Below are 21,128 nucleotides of genomic sequence, written 5' to 3' on the forward strand. Positions count from 1 at the left end.
TATATATATATATATATATATTTATATATATATGTATATATATATATGTATATATATATATATATATATATATATATATATATCTAGGGGTGGTGCAGCGGTTAGCATTGTCGCCTCACAGCAAAAGGTTCTCTGGTTCGATTTTCAGCTGGGGTGCCTTCTGTGCGGAGTCTGCATGTCATCCCTGTGGTCGCGTGGGTTTCCTCCGGGTGCTCCGGTTTCCTCCCACATCCCAAAAGACATGCAGTAAGTGGATTGGACACTCTAAATTGGCCATAGGTGTGAGTGTGTGCATGTGTGTGCCTTCTGTGGAAGGTTGGGCGCTGGGCTGGCAACTCGACACTGTAAAACTCCACTGCCAATCATGAGCAGACAGATGATCCGCTGTAGCGACCCCTAAAAGCCGAAAGAAGAAGATATATATATATATATATATATATATATATATATATATATATATATATATACATATATATATATATATATATATATATATATATATACATATATCCCAAATGGGTAAGGAAAACTAACCAGTTAAATTGTTAGGTACCTGTGCATCAGATTTCTTCTTCGCAAAGGAAAAAACAGTGCTGGTCACCTAGACATCACACTCACTCATAGATCCGTTCTCCTTCACAGATATCAAAATGCAAAAAAAAAATGCAAAATCTTGGACATTCATTTATCAGGGAAAGCTTTCAAACACTGAAATATTCCACAAACAAACAACACAAACTCTGCATCAATATAAACAACATCAAACACCAGAAATGTTCATGCTCCATCTTAAATGCATTACTAAGTTTTACATAAAAATAGAAGTAAAAAGAAATGTCAGGAATTAGGACTATGGCACAAATTAAACACACTTTGCAGCATTAAAACCATGAAAAATCAAATATTACTACATTACCTGAACATAAGTCATAAAGTACATCTAATGAAATAAAAAAATAGGTATCCATTTGAAATGATTGGACCTGCTAGAACTAGTCCTGAAGTACAGAGACTGAATGGCTGAAAGATTGGACTTACATATATTAAGTCCAAGATGCCTTTTTTCAGAATATTCCCTTCTCTCCAAAGTGTGGCAATCTCAGAGTTGGTATATATTAATTCAGGGGGTGTGGGGACTTACCCCCCTCATGGGGGGGGTGATGGGGGTTTTGTCCCCCTTTGCAAAAAAAACTTTTAAGGAGAAGAGCGATCTTTGAGACTTGCTCTTCTCTTGTGTTTTCAATCTTTTTTTTTTCACATGTTGGTACTCAGCTTTTTGACAGAACAAACAACCAACCAATAGAAATTTAAACTGCTTACCAGCCAAAGCATAACTGGGGAGGGATGGCAGGGTGAAGGGGATGATTTCCCCAGGCACAAGATTTTGGGAAGGTATGTTTGGCAGTTGCAGATGGGCTGGTATTGCAGTACTGGCATTCAGAAATGAATGCACATACTGTATTTGCAGTCACAGTTGAAGGGCTGAAGCAGTTTGTGGTATGCTAACTGTAGCAAGCTGCTTATTTAATTTGTAGTAAGCATTTGCTGCAGTTACAAGAGGAGCTTTTTTTTGTCCTGAAATCAGAATTTTTTTGTGGTCCTCAACTCATCAGAGAGCGCGTAGTTTTTTTTTTGTTCCTGTTTTTACTCCTCAACTTAGAGATGGGGGAGTACACCAGATCGGGGAAGTGTACTACATGCTTGAGTGGTTAGTTAAGGCTCTCCTAGCCAGCTAATAACAAGTAAATGCTTAGAACAGTGCAACTTTCTCATCTCCCACTTGAGAAAACAGCAAAAAACAGTTTCAAACATAAAAATATTACTAGCAGGCAATGTGTTGTAAGTGTATCAGTAATACAGGAAGAAAGAAATAGTTAGAAAAAAGGTAGAGAATTATTAGTTATCAGAATTTTTAAGAGAATTAAGAAACAATAAATCAGTGACATCAGATGGTATATAAACATGAAAGCAGAGAGCACACTAAGAACTCTAAATGCTACTTTCCAAATTAAAAAAATTCTAAACTAAATAGCATTGTAGCAACTTTGATGCCATGATGCCACAAAGGCTAAGACCCAACTCCCCAGTGCTGAACTGGCATTGCATGTCATACTATAGGCATATGGCCAAATGCAGGGGAAAAAAGAAACTTTGTCCTTTTAATGAATGCAGATTTTTTTTTTTGCTGCTACAAATGACAGTACTAATCATGCCTATTCATCCTTCTCTTTAAGTGCCTCTTGTTCTGTGGACGTCTGCCCACGTGTCCACAGTTAATCTCAGCTACCCTGGTGTGTACCCATCAACTTTTGTAACGATCTACACTTATTTTCTACTATATAAAAGATACAATTAGTTGATAAGGTCAGTCAGGCTTGAATGACATTAAAACATCAGTGGAATTACCCTTACCCACTGCTAACTGTGTAGTAGAAATGCACTTAAATTGTACTTGTTGCAGTTACCAGCTTTACTAGTTGTGTTCATTTATTATTTCGTTGTATTATACATTTATGCATACATCTGACTGAACACATTGTACTGATCTTGAAAAAGAATCTGGATTTGTGTTTGTTATGAATAGTGGAAATTTGACCAAGACAGTGGATACGTCTCCTCATCTACAAGCATTAAAGACAGACGGCACCGCAGTTTTGCATTTTATCTGAACAGTTGCTTTCTTTGCTTTCCAATGCAGTAAGTGTGTCTTTCCAGCACATCAATATCCTGATGCTGGACTGGGAGTGTAGACCAGTAGACCAGACTGTGTTGCTGGAGACTGTAACATTCAGCATTTCCCCAGTTGCAGTTCATGTCATAATCTGTAGGAATTTTTTTTCACTGTTTGGCATCTAAATTGGCCTGAAGATGGAGGTGTTGCTTTCACAGTCAGACAGACAGATAGACAGAGATGAACCAAAAACATGTACCTGCCACTGACAATATCTGAAATAGCAGGGGACATGCATATGGCTGAGTGCTGAAAACCATTCTAAGTTATGAACTGAGAGTACAAATGGTTTGAAAGACTGAAACTGTTGCTTGTATGCATCTACACATGAAACTGTATTTGTTCTGGCTGTCCCAAAAGAGACTGGACTTATTTATTTTTCTACTTGCTGACTGAGACTGTTAAGGTTGAAAAACACCTTCCTGGCATGACCTCCAGTGGTGCAAGGTTTCATTCCCTCAGCCCCCATTGCCTAAGTGTGTGACTCTGAGCACTTAACCAGACACAACAGCTCCTGGTCTGAGTCTGAAAAAGGTTCATTGAGATTAGTGCTCTACTACCCTAGAAAACAAATAACTTAAATAAATAACTAAAATAAATAAGACTTTAAGTAATGTTCTTATGTTCCAACTCAAGTGTACAGGACTTCAAAGAATGACATTATTACTAATTAATAATAAAAAACAAAATGCTGGAAACACAGTAAAACCAAAATAAGATGGAAGGTTTTAACTAATGCTTTATATAAACCTGTTTTGGACAAAGGTGATGCTCATAGTTTTAAGTTTTTCATATTGAAAGTAATCTGTATGCATTATGGGGTGGTGATATTAAATTATTGACTGAAAATGAAGACGATTGTTGGATATTGAGAATGAGACCACAAATACTCCCTGCTTTGAATGGTGCTTTCACTTTAAAGCCATTTCTCAGATATCTGCATGATCAAGTTTAATTGTCTGATTATTTAATTGTTTTTTTAAATGTGACCTTTTCGAGTTTTAAATACAAGTTTGATTTGTAAGTTTAACATTGCCTGATAAACCCTGTTGGCAAAAGTGTTATGGATGCTTAATAAACTAACAGTTTTGCTGTGTTTCCGGCATCTTGTTTTTTTATTTTTGAAGTTATACTTTTGGAGGTTCTGGATTTACGGCTACCCACTGTTGTGTTTGTCCTGTTATTACTAATTAACCTTACTAAGAATCACAGGCTTTTGATGAACTAACTGACTGTGTATATACTGAGCTACATTAAAATGACTGTAAAATTTGCATCTTCTTTAGCTATGTTAATCTGTATGCATCATGTAGTTTCTATATTTTATCTTCTTGATGTATTCAAAATGTATGCACCCTGTATTTCCTATAATTATCTTGTATTTTGTCTACATTGTATGTTATGTGAACCTTTGCTCCCCTGTCCTCCGCTGAAAAAGGACATGTGTCCAGTCGGACTTTCCAGGTAAACAAATGTAAATTTAATAAATAAATTATTTTATTTCATCGATAAGTATTTTGAATGATATTGGTTAAGATTAGTTTCCTCAGAGTTTTGTGTCAAGTTTCTGAAAAAGATGTCCTTAGTAACCACCAGCCTGCCCTCTCACCTTGGACCTGATGGCATCATCCAAAGCAGTGGTATTTGCTGCACAGATATAGCTGACAAGACATTAGTATGGAGAATTGGCTCTCTGTTCAATATCAACCAGTGCCTGGGAACAATTCCAAGGCATTTTGAGATTCCTGTTTCCATTTGCTGTTTGCTGTTTCATCTAGAGGTCTTCATTTTTACAGTTCCATGTAATGTATTGAATAGAATAGCTTAATTTTGGGATGGATCACTGTAAAAGTAACTTGATAAGTACATAAAGTCATTTAATTGGTTGTCTAATAATTACAAAATGAGTCACCTTCTAGATTTTAATTGACATGACAGTGACTGTTCATTCTATTAGTAAAATATAGGTAATCACTTTCCCTGGGAATGTTAAAGTCTAGGACTAAACTGAATGGTTCACTACTCTATCAGCGATGCTCTTTCTGGTCTACTAGGATCTGAGCCTCTGTATGCTTAAATTGCATCCAGCAGATCATCAAATTGCCCTTTAAAACCCTGGTTTATTCCATGATTCAGACTCTTTTTAAGGCATTTTCATCCATTTAAGTTAAGGGTTGAAGGGGGTTAAAAGACTAGTTTTTCAAGACAGGAAGTTGTTAAGCTATGACAGCAGTAGATGACATGCAGATTACACCATTTACCTTTCTGCAGAATGCCCTCTCCACTTTTCAGTGATATGAGCTGCCATTAAAGTGGCCCTTAAATCTTAGTGTCTACTAAGTAAAGGTTCTTGTAACATTGTTCTTCTATACTAAGCTGCAAGCAGCAAAATCAGAAAATAGGTGATCAGAAAATGAAGCTAACTGTACAGATCCTGATGCCAACTACACATGCACATTAACAATTATTTTTCCTTATTCTTTTAAGGCTAAGGCAGGTAAACTGACTGACAAATAATTACTGAAGTTGCAAGAAAAGCCAAGACAGCTTAGCTGAGTCAGATGCTCAGCAGAGGGGGTAATATTGCTTATCCCTTCCAGGAAGAGGAAGAGGAAAATTGGCAATAGCAAACATATGCATATGTGTGTGTGTGTGTGTGTGTGTGTGTGTGTGTGTGTGTGTGTGTGTGTGTGTGTGTGTGTATATGTATGTATGTATGTATGTATATCTATGCATATATGCTTTTAAACTATGCTGTGTTTTCTTACTTATTTTAATTGTACCATTTCTTAGCTTTAAGCAGTATAAGAAACCCAAACAGTTGCAGCCTCCTGACTGGAAGCAGTGCAGGAGCTGCTGAAGTGAGCTGTGGAATGGTTCAAGGCACCCAGGAAACAAACTCAGCCACTGATATAAGGATAATTCCAACTTTATTCAGGCAAACAAATAAAAAACCTAAACCCTCTATTTATACAGTATGTTTTTGTTAAAGCCTTCATCGATCTGTAGTAGTTGTGTCTACCTTGGATGGGGGATACTCTGCATACTTACACTGCATAACTACTCCTTGTCTTGCTTGGACACATCCAGAGTCACTACATGAGGGAGTGGGGTGCAACAAGTATGTCACAATTTGAAATGTCTCTGGCTGATGGTGATGGCCCTGACACATTTGTCACACCTCTCAACCTCAGAGCAAGAAATCTGGACAAAGCCATAAACAGAAGTGGGACAAAGGCCCAAAAATAAGGACGATTTTTAAACATTGCTCTTATAAACTTAGAAAGATAATAGAATAGTAGGATTTGCATTAGTACGAATTTTCTGAAGGGTATGAAGTCTGAAACTCAATGTCTGTCATTATTTAGTGACTTCATTCCTAAATGATTTGCCAGAAAACCACAAATTTTACGAAGAACAAACCAAAAATAAGAAGCAAAAATCTATTCATTCTGTGAAAATCTGGACAGTTGAGCGGTATATTCAGCCGGGGCTGTCTTTGAGTTTGCCACCCTTCCCCCCTCACAAAATCATGGTTGAATGGGCCTCCTCCCTGCAGCCATTCCAATGTCCCATTACTTGGCTATTTAGCTCCATTTACCATAAACACTGTAACCCTTTACTTCTACGATGATTTGGATTTCATTTAAAAGTTTTATTTTACATTTTACAGCACAAACACTAATAGACATCTGCTAAACAAAGCAATGCAGTCTCACAATGAAAATAGACTTAACATTAAAACTTCTCAGCCCTTGAAACTCACATTCATGGAAACAGCATTGAAATCCACATTCAAAGGAAATTCATCTGGCCAGTGGCAGATAAAGATTAACTTTGGTCTATTTTCAAATCATAGGCCCCTTCCACATGAAACATACATGTGTTTTTTGATACACCTTCCTGGCTGTATTAAATTATATTCCTTGTATAATACAGTACAGTTGTTAGATGGCATTTTAAATTTATTCTTTTGAACATTTTTCCAGTAAACAATGAAACAAAATGCATGCACCAATAATGACAAAACTGCCCAATTCAGAACATTTCCATCATAAAAGTCTACTCAAACATCTACAATCCACCAGTATCAGTAAATATGCACAATCTTTTCAGAAGTAAAAGTCATCTAAATAATTTCACATTAAAGGGATCTGTAACTAATGAAGAGGTTGCTGCTAGCAAACAACTTTATATTTCATTGTTTCATCTACAAATAAAGTGCCTGTTGCCCTTGAGGAATAAATTGCCTGTATTGCATTAAAAAAATAAGCTAGTAATATTGCAATAGGGAATGGATGGCAAACTGATAACAGGTTCATAGTTACTGGGTATCTTCGCCAAAGAGGAAATTCTCAGGACTGCAGCATCCACCCTTTAAAAGTACAATACAGTACGGTATCAGCAATGCATCTACATATTGTGAGAGTAGAACCCACAGCCTTCTGCATGAAAAGCAAGTATACTACCTTTTGTGCTATTAACAATGCAAGCAGACTCAGCATAAGCAACGCTAAACTTTTCTTCCCCTGCAGCTCTCACCTCTTATAAAATCCACTTGACACTCAACTGTATGTCAACTTTGTAGCACAAGAAATCTGGAAAAAGCCAAAATTTATTGGGGGGAGAGGGACAAAAGGCCAAAAACCAGGGACACATTTTAAACATTGCTTGTGTAATCTTGGAAAGTTGCTAGAATAAAATGCTGTGCTACCTCCATGCATTTCACTGCCAACTCTTGAACGCAGGACCCTGTCAGAGCAACATACCACTATTCCAAATCAGCTGTTTCTTGAAAGACTGAAAGACTGGAACTTAAATGGCTATCATTTAGTGAGTCCAGTTCTCACCATAGCTCTCAACCTCTTAGCACAAAAAACCTGGACAAAACCATTAATGGGGGAATACAGCCTCAAAAATAAGGACAAATTTCAAATATTGATCTTATAAACTTAGAAAATTGCTAGAAAATTTTTTTTCTTGTTACCATGTACTTTCTGAAGAATATGAAGTCTGAAATTCAAATGCCTGTCATTATTTAGTGAATTCAAAATCCAGAAAACACAGATTTTATGAGAAACAGATCATAACAAAATGATGAGGCAAAAATCGGAATAGTTTTCACAAATGGTGGTGGGTAGGGAATTCAGGCTCTTGCTACCTACAACCAAGGTACAGGGTTTGAGCCTGAGTTATTCTCTAGCCACCAGATATATCTCCTGAGTTTCTGTCTAGCTACCAGGTATATTTAACTGGGGCATTACACATACACACACACACACACACACACACACACACACACACACACACACACACACACACACACACACACACACACACACACACAGTACCTGGGTTTGGAGTCCGTTCCTGCAGCAGCTTCAAAGTTCCAGTTTTGTTTGATTCCAGCAAGTCCCAGCTATTTCAAATACAAGTTCTTTCTGTGCAACAGACGTAGCTTCAAAGTCCCAGCCCCCATGCGAGAGCAGCCTAAGAATACAAGTCCTTCCCGTGAGAAGCTATCCAGCCTGCAGATGTTGCAGTCTGATCCCCTTCCAGTCTATGCAGTTGTAACCACATAGACATCTGGGCATCTCTCTAGTCTGATGCCTTCTTCCTAATCTGGACTGGTTAAACAGCAGTCCAGATTCCTGCAGGCATATGTGGAGTTCTGAGCACGCATGCATGGAGTTTGGGACTCACTATAATTTTTATTTTTGTTTTTCTTTTCTTGTTTTTTTTATTTTGTTTTTTTCTTTTTTTACAGCTGGGGGGCTGCAGTCCTGCAGTCCAATAGCACGAGCCACCCCTGCCCACCACTGAGAGTGAGCAGATCAGGAAGGAGGAAGTGGGTGGAAGGGCGGCTGACAGTTAACTGATCTATCTAGAATGGAGGGAAGAAACAAAAGTAAAATTCCTGTTTGTTTACAAGGTTTCTCACCATTACATTCACTTAAATATGCATTCATTTTATATGTTCTGCATTTGTATTTGATCTCCTACTAGTGTTGTAATGTTGCAATTTTTATTTCCTTATTTTTTGCAGCTAACACACTTTTTCAGAAGCTGAAGATCTAAGGTGGAGGTTAGAGTGCATGAATTGCTGTGAAGGATAAATGACAATAGGCTTGTTATAGAGGACTACTTTGCAGTCTATCAGGAGGCATTTCAGGCAGAGAAGAGGACATACCTCTCTGCCCTGATTGCAGGTAAGAACAGATGATTAACTGCATTCTTCTGCACTTTTGCTACATTTTATGTTCTGTCTGCAATGTATTGAATAATTGGCCTTGCAGAATGTGAGTCATTTTTTGAAGTGAGTTGAGAGGTGAAACAGCAGGTAGTGTACATGCACCTCTGTGTCTGTACGTAGCCTTGTAGTCGTACTGTTGTAGCAAATGAAGCTGTAAGTAAAGACTGCATGAAGTGAGGCTCTAAGTTTGCATATTTTTAAGAGTTAACTGTGTGCTGTCATGCTATGCAAAGGTATAACAGAGTACTGTAGGAGTAAGGAACAAACCAGTGACAAATCATTCTCAGTCAAAAAGAACAAAGATGCAATACTAAGTACAATAATGCTGGACAACCTATTGAAATTGTGACACTCAAAATGCAGAGAAAAGTGGATCTTGAAATTTGCCCCCTCCCCCAAACTTATATGTAACAACTTTAAGATCGCCATACCTCTGAGAAAAGGGAATATTATGAGAAATAGCATGTCGGACTTAGTATAAGTCTGTTCTTTCTGCCATTCACTGTCTGTGTTTTGGGACCTGCTCTAGCAGGTCTCGACATTTCAACTGGTTACCGTAATACTGTAGTAATTTCTTAGTCTCATATAAGCTCAGTCTAGTTTGTTTTTAATTTTGTTTATGTTACATTGGTCGAACGGCTGTAGCTTTCGTTACCTACATTGTTGTCAACATGAGAATAGCCGAGTGGGGTACTAAACACACACACACACACACACACACACACACACACACACACACACACACACACACACACACACACACATACACACACACACACACACACACACAGGCTGGAGAAGAGTGTTTTTGTTAGTGATGGTAAGGAGAGAGACACCATAAAGCTAGTATCAGAATGGCAAAATATGTCAAAAGTCCTCCCTTAGCTTAGAAGGATAAGCATTTTATGTAAAGTAGTAGATTCAGTTTCTGTCATATACCAAACAAACACTAATGCTGTAGTATAGACATTTGTAACTGGTCGTAAACATATCTCATAAATTCAGTAACCCTTTGTTTGATTGCTGTATCTTTCAGTTGCATAACCTGTGACTACATTTATGTACCACAAAGCATTTCTGGGTCAGCTTTCAAAGCTTAGACTTAATGCCCAGTTGTTTTTATGCTGTTTCGAAATATTAAAATTATAGAACTGGTGGGAAGCTGCAGTAACCACAGATTGTCATCAGTCAAGTTATACTACTGGTATTATCTGTAACATGCTACTTATATCTTTTGATGAGAAGTTAGACTGCTACACATTATATTTTATACTTATCTGAGGAAATGGTGTATGGCTTGTGATTTACCATGCATTAGGAATTCAGAAGCAGTGTGAAAAAAAAGTCCATGTGCAACAGGGGACTCAAAACATTTGGTAGGATGTAATGGCACTCTTCAAGGAATATTAAAACTACAGCCATTACAAAGCCCCTCCTTCTCTGGGAGATCATTCAGGCTTTGTTATTTGAATGGTGTAGTGGTGCAGTGGTTTGCATTGTCACCTCACAGCAAAAGGATCTCCAGTTTGATTCTTGGCTGGGTTGTCTTCCATGCAGAGTCTGCATGTCCTCCCCATTCATGTGGGTTTCCTCTGGGTACTCCGGTCTCTTCCCATGTTACAAAGACATGTGTCAATAGTTTCTCCCCAGGCCTCTGCTGAAAACTGGCTCATTCCAAGTCAGACTTTCCCGCTAAACAAATTTTAAATAAATATATATATTTTCCTAGAACTCTTCTGCTTCTGTAACCTTGCATTCTGGGGTTCGCAAATGCCCACCACTTAAATCTCATGATTCTTTCAGTCCACTTCAACATCTTCCCTCACATTTAATTTGCGAGTGGGGTGGTTTGGCTGCAGTCTGTCTGTTGAATAGATTTTCCCTTATATTTTCCCCAGACCATCATCCAAATGACAATATTTCAAAACCATTCCTGTTTTAAAGAGAAACAGTACATTTCCTTGGGCAAAATATTAAAATATTTGAGGTATGTAATTATTATTTTTAGGTGAATAAAGCCTGGTCAAAATATGATGTGCTAAGCTGTCAGTATTTTAGGGCTATATACTGCATGTGTATAGCATTAATAATGCCTTTAAAGGGAAGAAAAACTAACACTGAATCTTTGGATACAGGAAATCTGCACTGTTTGGTCTGGTCTTGTATCACATGAGATGGTTGTATGTCTTCATCTCCTGTCCCTTGGCTCTGGGTACAGGAAGTCTGCACAGTTCCATTTGGTCTTGTGTCACATGGTATGGTTGAGTGTCTCCATCTCTTCCTTGTCTCTGGGTATAGGAACTCGATGGTGTTTAATCTGGTCTCTCACATGAGATGCCTGTATGTCTCCATCTCCTCTCACTTGTCTCTAGGTACAGGAAGTCTATGCTGTTTGGTCTGCTTTCACATCACATGAGATGCAGCTTTTTCCCATCAATTCCATCATTCTTGGAATTTTTCCTCTTGTTGTTCTTGCTTGTATATAGGCATTGTGCATTGTACATTTGATTGTCTTCGTAAGCTGCGGTGGTGCAGCGGTAGCGTTGTCGCCTCACAGCAAGAGGTTCTCCCGTTCAATTCTCAGCTGGAGCTCCTTCTGTGTGGAGTCTGCATGTCCTCCCCGCAGTCGAGTGGCATTCAAAAGACATGCGTAGGGCGTGCCTTCACTGAAGGTTGGGCATCATGCTGGCACCTTGGCACCGTAAAAATCTACTGCCAATCATTAGTGGACAGGAGTTCCGCTGTGGCGACCCCTAACCGGGAAAAGCCGAAAGAAGAACAACAACATTTGATTGTCTTCATTTTATAAAAGCATACACAACCTAACCCATACACATGAAAGCAGTTGGTGTCAGGCTAGTTAACTGTAGGGTAGCATAAGGTCATCTGGTTTGAAAACTCCTACAGTGAAAGTTGTGCACAATTACATACAGCAGTCCAGGGCTCATCAGATGTGGCTGTACATTACAGATTTGTCTTTTCCTGCTGGTATTAGCTGCAGCATTCCATTGGGCATGGACTATAATCAAAATAACACAAGGAAGTTATAACTGTGAATCCTCTAGTTACTTTTTTCTACCCAGAGCTAATTCCATATTGGGGTTAAATATTTATCTTATTGGGTAAAGCCATGTGGAACAGCCATTTCCCCTCAGCAAAGGAATAACCTGACTTTACTGCAATGTGTTCCCAGCACAACCTCTACCAACTTGTGCTGTTTAAATGTTCCTGCAGGGGCTGAATTCTCCTGATTAATACCATCCCCCATTTAACCAAACTGCCTGCTAAATAATATAAACTTCTTAGTTAAGGATTCATCAATGCGCCTCCTATATTTCCATTCAGTTTAAAAAAGTATTTCTTGCTTTGCTAACTTGCTGTGTCCCTTAGTTTGTTTTACTACTTGAGTAATTTTTTACAGTTTTTTACAGTAATTTGTACAGGTATACCTTGTACCTTTCTGGCTTTCTACACAAAGATAGATTTCCTGTACCAAAGTTTTACTTGTCTGATATTGAACAAGTAACCCTTGTAAAAATCCTCAAAAGTCTATACTGTTGGTCTGTCTTTCCTGCTAAACATAAATAACATTAAGTGCTGAGTGCAGTTTTTAGGCCCTTACATTAAACTTACCTCTGGTGTGGTGTCTTGACTCAATCAAGGTCCCACTCTAACCACTCCTACTGCCTTCTCTCTTCCCCCACCCCCATGTTTCCTCAAACAGGTTAAACTGCTACAACAGTAATTTCACCCTGCACTCCCTCACATAGCCCAGAAAATTATACCCTGCAGGTATTAATTTATCCTGCAGGTGTATAATCTATAGATTAAAAATAGCCTAAAAATGTGGTGTAAAAAGAAACAAATCTAAATACAGCCAAAACGTTACCTTAACATGCCATAAGCCCAGGGAAATACTTGGAGTCAGAGTTAGTCCTGGTTCGCTCACCCTCGCTGCACTTGGGCTCACTCTGCTCCTCTCCCTGCCCCCAATTTCCACCCGCCCCCACTACTCCTACATTTAAACAATGCTCAGCCACTCCCCTCATACTAAGATCCAATCATTGAACAGCCCTCCCCCACACCCATTTTTCTTCTCTTCCATTCTTCCACACCCTGTTAGCACAATCAACCATCAAATTTGGTCCACCCCCCTAACAAAATGCAAACAACTAAAAAAATAATAATTACCCTAATGCCAATACTGTTTCTATTTTACCATCTTACTGCCTACGAACAAATACTTGATCATGGTATTCAGTGCCCACAAGGTCAAACAGACACCCACGACTACACACATAACACAAAACACTGTGCCATCCCCAGCAAACCGAATATACGACCCTCAATAATATATCACCTCTGTAAAACCACAAAACACAATCCTAAAGACAAAGGCTATATAAAACTAATAAACAAACTCCTAAAGCTTAGAATATCCTGTCACTATAACCTTATAACACACGGGGATATTCATCCCAACCCTGGCCCACCCAAACCCAATAACTTCCACTCCCCTACCACAACCCCCACAGTCAAGCTACCCCTTTTTACTCCCACTAATTCCCTACTAGCATTTCACCTAAATATTAGAAGTCTTAACAATAAGATTCCCAACCTACACACCCTCCTAGAAACCCACTCCCCAGACATTATGTGTCTTATGGAAACCTGGCTAAAACCTAGTACTACCGACAATGAGATGCTATGCCCAGGATATAACATACACCAGTTAGACCATGCTACTAGGAAAGGAGGTGGGATAGCAGTCCTTTACAAAAACACTCTAACTGTTAATAGAGATACCATTCAACCACCCCAATTCAACAATGCTGAATTCCTCATAACCAAATTACAGATTAACCAGTACAAATGTAACATTGTCTGTGGATACATTCCACAAGGCAACCACTTAAATACCCTAGAGGATATCCTGTACTGGTATCCACTACTTATCTCCAAGAAACCATAGTTCTTAGTGACTTTAACACCAACTGGCACCCCTGCTCCTCTGAACCCCCCCTCACTCCTATAAACTTATCTGAGTTTAAATAGACCATACCCTCTCCCACTAGGATAAATAAACCGACCAACAGGGAAAGTATCGTGGAATGGAACCTAGTTAACAACCAACCCCAACTGTATACTGCTGGCACTGTCCCGGACAACCTTAGCGACCATTTTCTAACCTATATCATAAAACATAAGGTAGGAAACCCTCACCAGACCAAATATAAAACAGTGAGAAACAGAAAAAACCTTGACACTGCAATATTCCTAAACGAACTACAAACAGGTGACTGGTCAAAACTAAAAAAATCTACCATTAGAATAGGCTGTAGCTCACTTTAACACTAAATTCCTAAGTATCCTTGATTTCCATGCTCCAGCACGTACAATAAAATCTAGATCAAACACAGCACCATGGCTCACAAAAGAGACCAAATCTAAAATCAAAGCTAGAAACAGAGCCTGAGCCAGCTGGAGAACAACCAAAGCCCCACTTGACCATCTAAAATATCGTCAACTCAGGAATGACACAAAAAAATCTATTTTACTGGATAAAAAAAGCTTCTACCATAATCTCCTGAAAAAACACCAAAACAACCCCCAAAAGTTCTGGGCAGGCTTAAATCAACTATTTCATCCAGGACATTCTACTACCTCAACCCCAGCTAACCATATCCATAGTTCCCCAGAGACCATAGCTAGCGCTTATAATAACTTTTTCACCGAAACAATCCAATCCCTAGCAAATCACCTAACCTCCACAAACTTAAACCACACGCCTAATTTATCCACAAATCACCCCGAGTTTAGCCTCCAACCAATATCCACTAGTTTTATCAAAATTCTCCTAAAAAAACTAAAACCTACCACCGTCGCTGCTGACCTCCTCCCTGTAGAGTACCTACATATAGCTGCAGATGCCATTGCATATCCCATATCTATTCTTATCAACAGAACCTTATCCAAAAATGCTGTCCCCTCCCTCTGGAAAATATCCCACATCATCCCACTCCATAAAGGTGGTAGCTCAATAGACATGTCCAGCTATAGACCCATTGCCATTCTTTCCCCACTAGACAAAATAATGGAGAAATGTGTACACAAGCAACTAATGCAATACTTTACAGAGAATAACTTACTATCCATCTCCCGGCATTGCTTCAGGCCATACCACAGCACCACCTCAGCCCTCCTTTCCTTTACTAATGCCATAAACAGTAACAGAAATGACAATAGGCTAACCTCCACCCTCTTCCTTGACCTATCAAAAGCCTTTGACATGGTCAGCCATGAACTTCTCATTCTTTCTCTAAAATCCATTTCCCTCAACACGCACACTATCCAGTGGTTCCAGTCCTACCTAACTGGTAGACAGCAGGCAGTACTATGGCAAGGCAAACTCTCCAGTCAGCTACTTCTCACACTTGGTGTCCCTCAAGGCTCCATACTAGGCACACTACTCTTCTCATCACACTGCTATCCCTAAAGCTACCTGTATTCAATATGCAGATGATTTCACTCTCATCTGTTCAGCCACTTCCCCATCCGAACTACAAATCTTAACCCAAAATACATTTAACACTATTGAGAACTGGCTCACCAACCAACGCCTACTACTGAACCCTAATAAAACTAAACTTCTACTCTTCAATCCCCACTAGTAGATCTGCCTCACTTTCATTCTCTGTCACATCTAACAATGGCACCACTATCTCCCCAGATCAACACACTAAACTTCTAGGGGTTATAATAGACAATAATCTCAAATTTGACCTACAGGTTAACAAAGCCGTACAGACCATAAATAAGAAGCTTGGATCACTGTATAGAAACAAGACACTCTTAACCCCACTGGCTAGGAAATCGCCCGATCACACCTACTCTCTACTCTTTTATATGCCTCACCTGTACTCTCAAACCTCAATAAAACCGAACTAAGTAAGATGTCCCATATCTACAACCATATTGCCAGATTCACCACTGGCTCCACCTATAGAACCCATCACTGCCAGAACCTGAAACAACTAGAATGGCTAGAACTGCCCAGCATAATTCAATTCAGTCAACTCTTAATAGCGCACAAAGTTCTGTACCACCCTAAAGATAGCCCCTGTCTTATAAATATTATTAAGCCATATAGCAACCTGAGATCCCTATGGTCAGCCGACAAATTACTGGTCCAAACCCACAAAGCTAATAGCTGGTGAATTCCTGTTTACCAACTTTGTTGGCAAACCCTAGAATGCCTTGCCAAACTATATAACCCTACAGTCCAAAAGTCTCTTAAAAAAACCTCAAACAGTATCTCAAATTGAACTGGCTATGCCCATGTACCAACCCCGGATTAAGTTATAAAACAATAGCATAATCAGTAATTATCATAACATCTAACTACATCACCATGCTATGTATCCAATCTTACTTGTAATTGTGTCTGTCCATGAGAACTGTGAGTCCCTACTAGGGAACATTACTAAACCAATGTACATAAGATATATTACCACTTTGTTTTATATATTCTAATTATTTTCTAACTTCTTGTGTAACCTTTGTATGTCTGTCCATGAGAACTGTGAGTCCCTACTAGGGAACACTTCTAAACCAATGTACATAAGGTATATTAACACTCTTTTTTTATATATTCTAATTGTTTTCTAACTTGTGTAACCTTTTGTATGTTTGACTATGTGGAGCTTTTCTCCCTGGGCCTCCTCTGAAAATGGACATGTATCCAGTCGGACTATCCCGGTAAGCAAATGTAAAATAAAATAAAATAAAATAAATAAGTACTATGGGTGCAGGATATTTTGAATTACATTTATGTGTAAATTTATATAACAGAATACACCCAACCTGCAGTTCTGCATATATATTTTTATTACAGTTTGTGTTTGTTAGTCTCTCAATGTGTCCAGTGTCATTGATGGAACAAATCCACTTGAATCATGTCAGTAACCTATACATCAATGAATGAATGGGTCAACACTATTTTTTCTTCTGTATCCCAGTCGTCACCGACTTCCCCACATCTTTCTGCATTACCTTCCTGACCATCAGTCATCTGACATGGATGCTTCGACGTTATTTTCCTCTTGCTGTCCTTAGTTTAGTAATGCTTTCCAAGGGGTTTCTGACCCACATGCATTTTCTTGTCTGACTTTGTGATAAATTTTAACTAGTGAGAGTTGATTGTTTCCAAAAGTTCCTCAGGCCTGTTCCAACTCTTTTTGTATCAGTTGGCATATTCCTGTAACAAAGTGTTTTGTTGTAAGCAAAGAGCGACAGTCTACTTATCAGAATCTGCAATATTAGAGATGAAGTTGTTGATTATGACAGGTTCCTACACTTATCCCTGTGCTGGAAAACTAGTCAATTTCCAGATATGGACTGGAAACTAGTTACATTGATGGTTTGTGCCCTGTACCACCAAGCTAGTCTCGTAATCAGTTTAATAGTGTTCCTTGTGGTATGGTGTTGAAAGCCATGCTGTAGTCCAGACAGGCTGCTGTCACATCTGTTATCTAGGTGACTACTGCCTTCATGTTAAGCAGTTTAAGGCTGGAGTAGTAGAATCGGTGTATGATTAATCCACACTGTCCTGGCCCTACACTTCACCTGCAGCTACATTCTCAACTAATGTTTCATTATTTTTTTCACTACCAAAATCATGCCAGCTGGTTTCTCATTTAGACTTTGAGTCTTTTCCATGTTTTCAGATTGGTTATTTGGTGTTACAACAGCTTCAGTCACAATCACTATGGTTTTAGGTTCCCTCAGGAAAATGGGGCACACTCCCACCTTGCTCCATTACTCTGCACTTTATTTCTTCCATCTCCTTCAATGTGTTTTCATGCCTAAAGGGGTTTATGTCACTTTTCCACCAGTCTTTCTTATTTATTACATCTACACATTATTTGTATATATTGATGCATACATACATACATAGATCTGCCTTACAAAGATTTTCAAGTTAAACAATCTCTAAGACAATGGATACTGACAGCTGCATTAGTATTACTGTATGCTTTTATCCAGTATTGGACATAACAGCTCTTAAGTTAATCCTCATTCAAAATACTTTCACTACAGTCACCTGATCTCCTTCCTGTTGATCATAGCACACAGAAATCTGAAAATGACACACATAAATGTAAAATGTAACATAATCATTGCAAAGAGAGAAAACATCTTTATTCAAAAATCACTGAGAGAAAAAGCTGTATTAGTGCCCTGCGTTTACCTGATATCATGCAAACACCCCTCACCAAATTCACAGGTGAATTCCATTTTATAATTTTCAATGACAGTAATTTCATTCTGCAGTTTCTTTATTTTATACTTCCAATGTGAGCAGTCAGTGATATTTCAAAAAGTATCTAGTTTTTACTGTTCGGTCTGTTCCAGGATATATGTATAAATATCCCCTATTTTTGTCAGCGAGTTTCTGTTCTGTGTCATTGACCCAGCATTGCTTCATTTTTTCTGCTACTTTGCCTCTCATGTGGGAGGCACAGTGGTGCAGCAGGCAGTGTTGCCACCTCACAGCAAGAGGTTCTCTGGTTTGATTCCCTGCCAAGGTGCCTTCTGTTTGGAGTCTACATGTCCTCCCCATGTTTGTGTAAATTTTGTCCAGGTGCTTAGGTTTAGTCCTGCATTCCATAGACATGCAGTAGGTAGAATGGACACCCTAAACTGGCCATAGGTATGAGTGGATATGTGTGGATATGTAGTATGGAAGAGCAACCATGGCCCAGCTTGCCACCCAGCAGTGTGAACTGGCTAAAAATGATTGTCGCTGTTAAAGTGACATCCTGACCACGTGTGCAAAAAAGGAGAAAAAGGGGTTGCGGTTGGATGGATAGGTTTACCGCCTTTTCTTTCTTTGCACTAAATGCCCTACTTTACTAATCTGTTAGTCATTGACTGGTCACCCCTACCCTCAGTCAGTAATGATATAGTGTAGGTGCTGTGTTCCCCATCAACTTAGCTAAGTAACCCAATAACTCGTGTTGTACTCAACATCCCTAAAAACTCTAAACTTAGGAAACTATTTAAGTGGGCATTTGCCTATTCTGATTCCAGTCACCCCCACACATCACCACATCGGAGCTGCTCCCAGGAGATTAGACTAGTCTTTTTTTTTCTTTTCAGAGCCTCAATCCCCTTCTCCAAGAACACCAATATTACTATATTCTATAGCTGCAAGCATTTTAGTTAATAGTTTCAGATGTTCATCGTGCATTACAGCTGCAGTAATCACATATGGGTTTTCAGCCGGCAGGCGGTCCCTCGGTCGGCCGAATTCCAAAGTCTTGGTCCGGTTGTTGTCGCGTACTCTTCTGACGTCAGGAAGGCTAGAGTATAAAAGACACAGCCGACGCCATCTTCTTCAGTCTTTTGAAGCAGTTCGCAAGTGCCGGTCGGCCAGCTCCTGAATTACGAAAAATTTTGGAACCGAAGTCTTCATTAAAGCTAAGTACAATCTTTTCTTGCCTCAGACCGATGTCAGAAAAAGTTAATAATTGTATTTCTTGTGGGAAGCAAATACCGCATAAGGATTTCCATTCCTTTGCATACCTTGTTTGGGCCCAGACCACGGCGTCTCGGGCTGTCGCTGTGCTACCTACAATAAACGCACTATCAAGCGTCGGGAGGAGTTCGCCCAGCAATTTTTTGATAAAGCGTTTAATTATAAAATGTCGTCGGATACTCCGACTACCGCTATGTCTAGAAACGCAAAGAAAAGGACCGCCAGTCGAGAACATGGTCTCCACCGACACCACGCCAAGCTCCACGTGGTCCGGTTCTCAGTGAGACGCCTTTGCAGTCCCTGACTACCGACGACACCGGGCGGGTCTTCTGTACCGAGACCGCTGGTTCTTCGGCCCTTTCCCAGACTACAACCAAGCCCTGCTTATGTCGAGCCTACCAATGTGGATAGATCTACATCCACCCATGGTGTATTTAGGCCTTCATCATCTTTCTCTATCAAGGCCTTCACTAAATCCAAAACAGCCAAGCAGCTTACTAGGCCTGCTACACAAGGCCCAAGACCTGGGCCCACACCTAAGAAGCACATGCTTAAAATGGCTGAGGACCTTATCACTCTAATCAGAGGCTCCCAGGCCCCTCCGGACAAGAGACCCAGAGTAGAGGAGGATTCTCCTACTTCTGACCAAGAATCCATTATATCAGAACATTCTGATGCTGAAGAACACTCTTATTCTCCTTTCGAGGATTCGGATGCAGAGCAGTCTATTCCTTCTGTATCCCCCCCTGAGGATTTTTCCTTTGGGGAAACCTTACACTCTTTGAGAGAGCACTTCCACTGGGAAGGCCAAGACTTTTCAGACTCCAAGAAAAGGCTTAGGGAATTTCTCTGGTTACCTCAGCATAGACCTTTGGCTATTCCTCCTGTTTTGGAGGTATTGGATGATGTCTACTCGGAGGCCTGCCTTAATCCTGATTCTCTGCCTCCTGCACCAGTTAAGCCGGATAGGTATTACAGAGTTCCTAATTCTCATCAGTTCCTCTACAAAGGCCACAATGCAGACCCTGAAACTATTTCTCAAGGCCCTAAAGGAATTAAGGCCTCCACGGCCAAGAATCGACTTCCTGGAAAGGGAATCTAGATCTCTAGAAAGGTGGGGTAAGAAGGTTTACACCTCGGCCACCCTAGCCATGAGGGCCTTAAACTGCCAGTTTCATATGATTAAATATCAACAATTCCTGTTATCACAATTAAAGACCAAAATGTCACAGCCTGAACAACCAGATTTAAAAGAGTTGCAGGATATGATGCATAGTGCTGAACAAGTGGGTAAGCACACCTTACAATGTGGTTATGATGCCCTAGAGGCCTCCAGCAGATCGGCCGCACCGGATCAGTCATTCGCAGACATGCATGGCTAAGGGAACAAAATCTGCCAGACCAGGTGAAAGCAAAATTCTGGATGCACCTTTACATAAGGATGTTCTTTTGGTGCTAATGCTGAGGATATATTACGTAAAATGGAAGAAAAAGCAAAGTCTATGCAAACTGTCAAAGCTTTCTTACAGGTTCAGCCACCACGGTTCAGCAGGAATTGGCCTTCAAAAAACTGGTCCTTTCCAACCACTGACAAGCCCCAAAGA

At 39.7% G+C, this 21,128-nt stretch overlaps 1 protein-coding gene across 1 annotated transcript in view; it reads left to right on the forward strand.

Moving 5' to 3' along the window:
- Positions 1-21,128, forward strand: part of EPS8L2 (EPS8 like 2) — a 1,747,011-nt gene that overhangs the window by 422,696 nt on the left and 1,303,187 nt on the right. Inside the window, exon 2 of the mRNA XM_044059131.1 lies at positions 8,778-8,940. The gene's annotated coding sequence lies outside the window, so the exon portion shown is untranslated. The remainder of the gene's footprint in view (positions 1-8,777; positions 8,941-21,128) is intronic.

This window comes from Protopterus annectens, chromosome 17.part0 (genome assembly GCF_019279795.1).
Source record: "Protopterus annectens isolate FY-2018-M chromosome 17.part0, PAN1.0, whole genome shotgun sequence".
Lineage (NCBI taxonomy): Eukaryota > Metazoa > Chordata > Ceratodontiformes > Protopteridae > Protopterus > Protopterus annectens.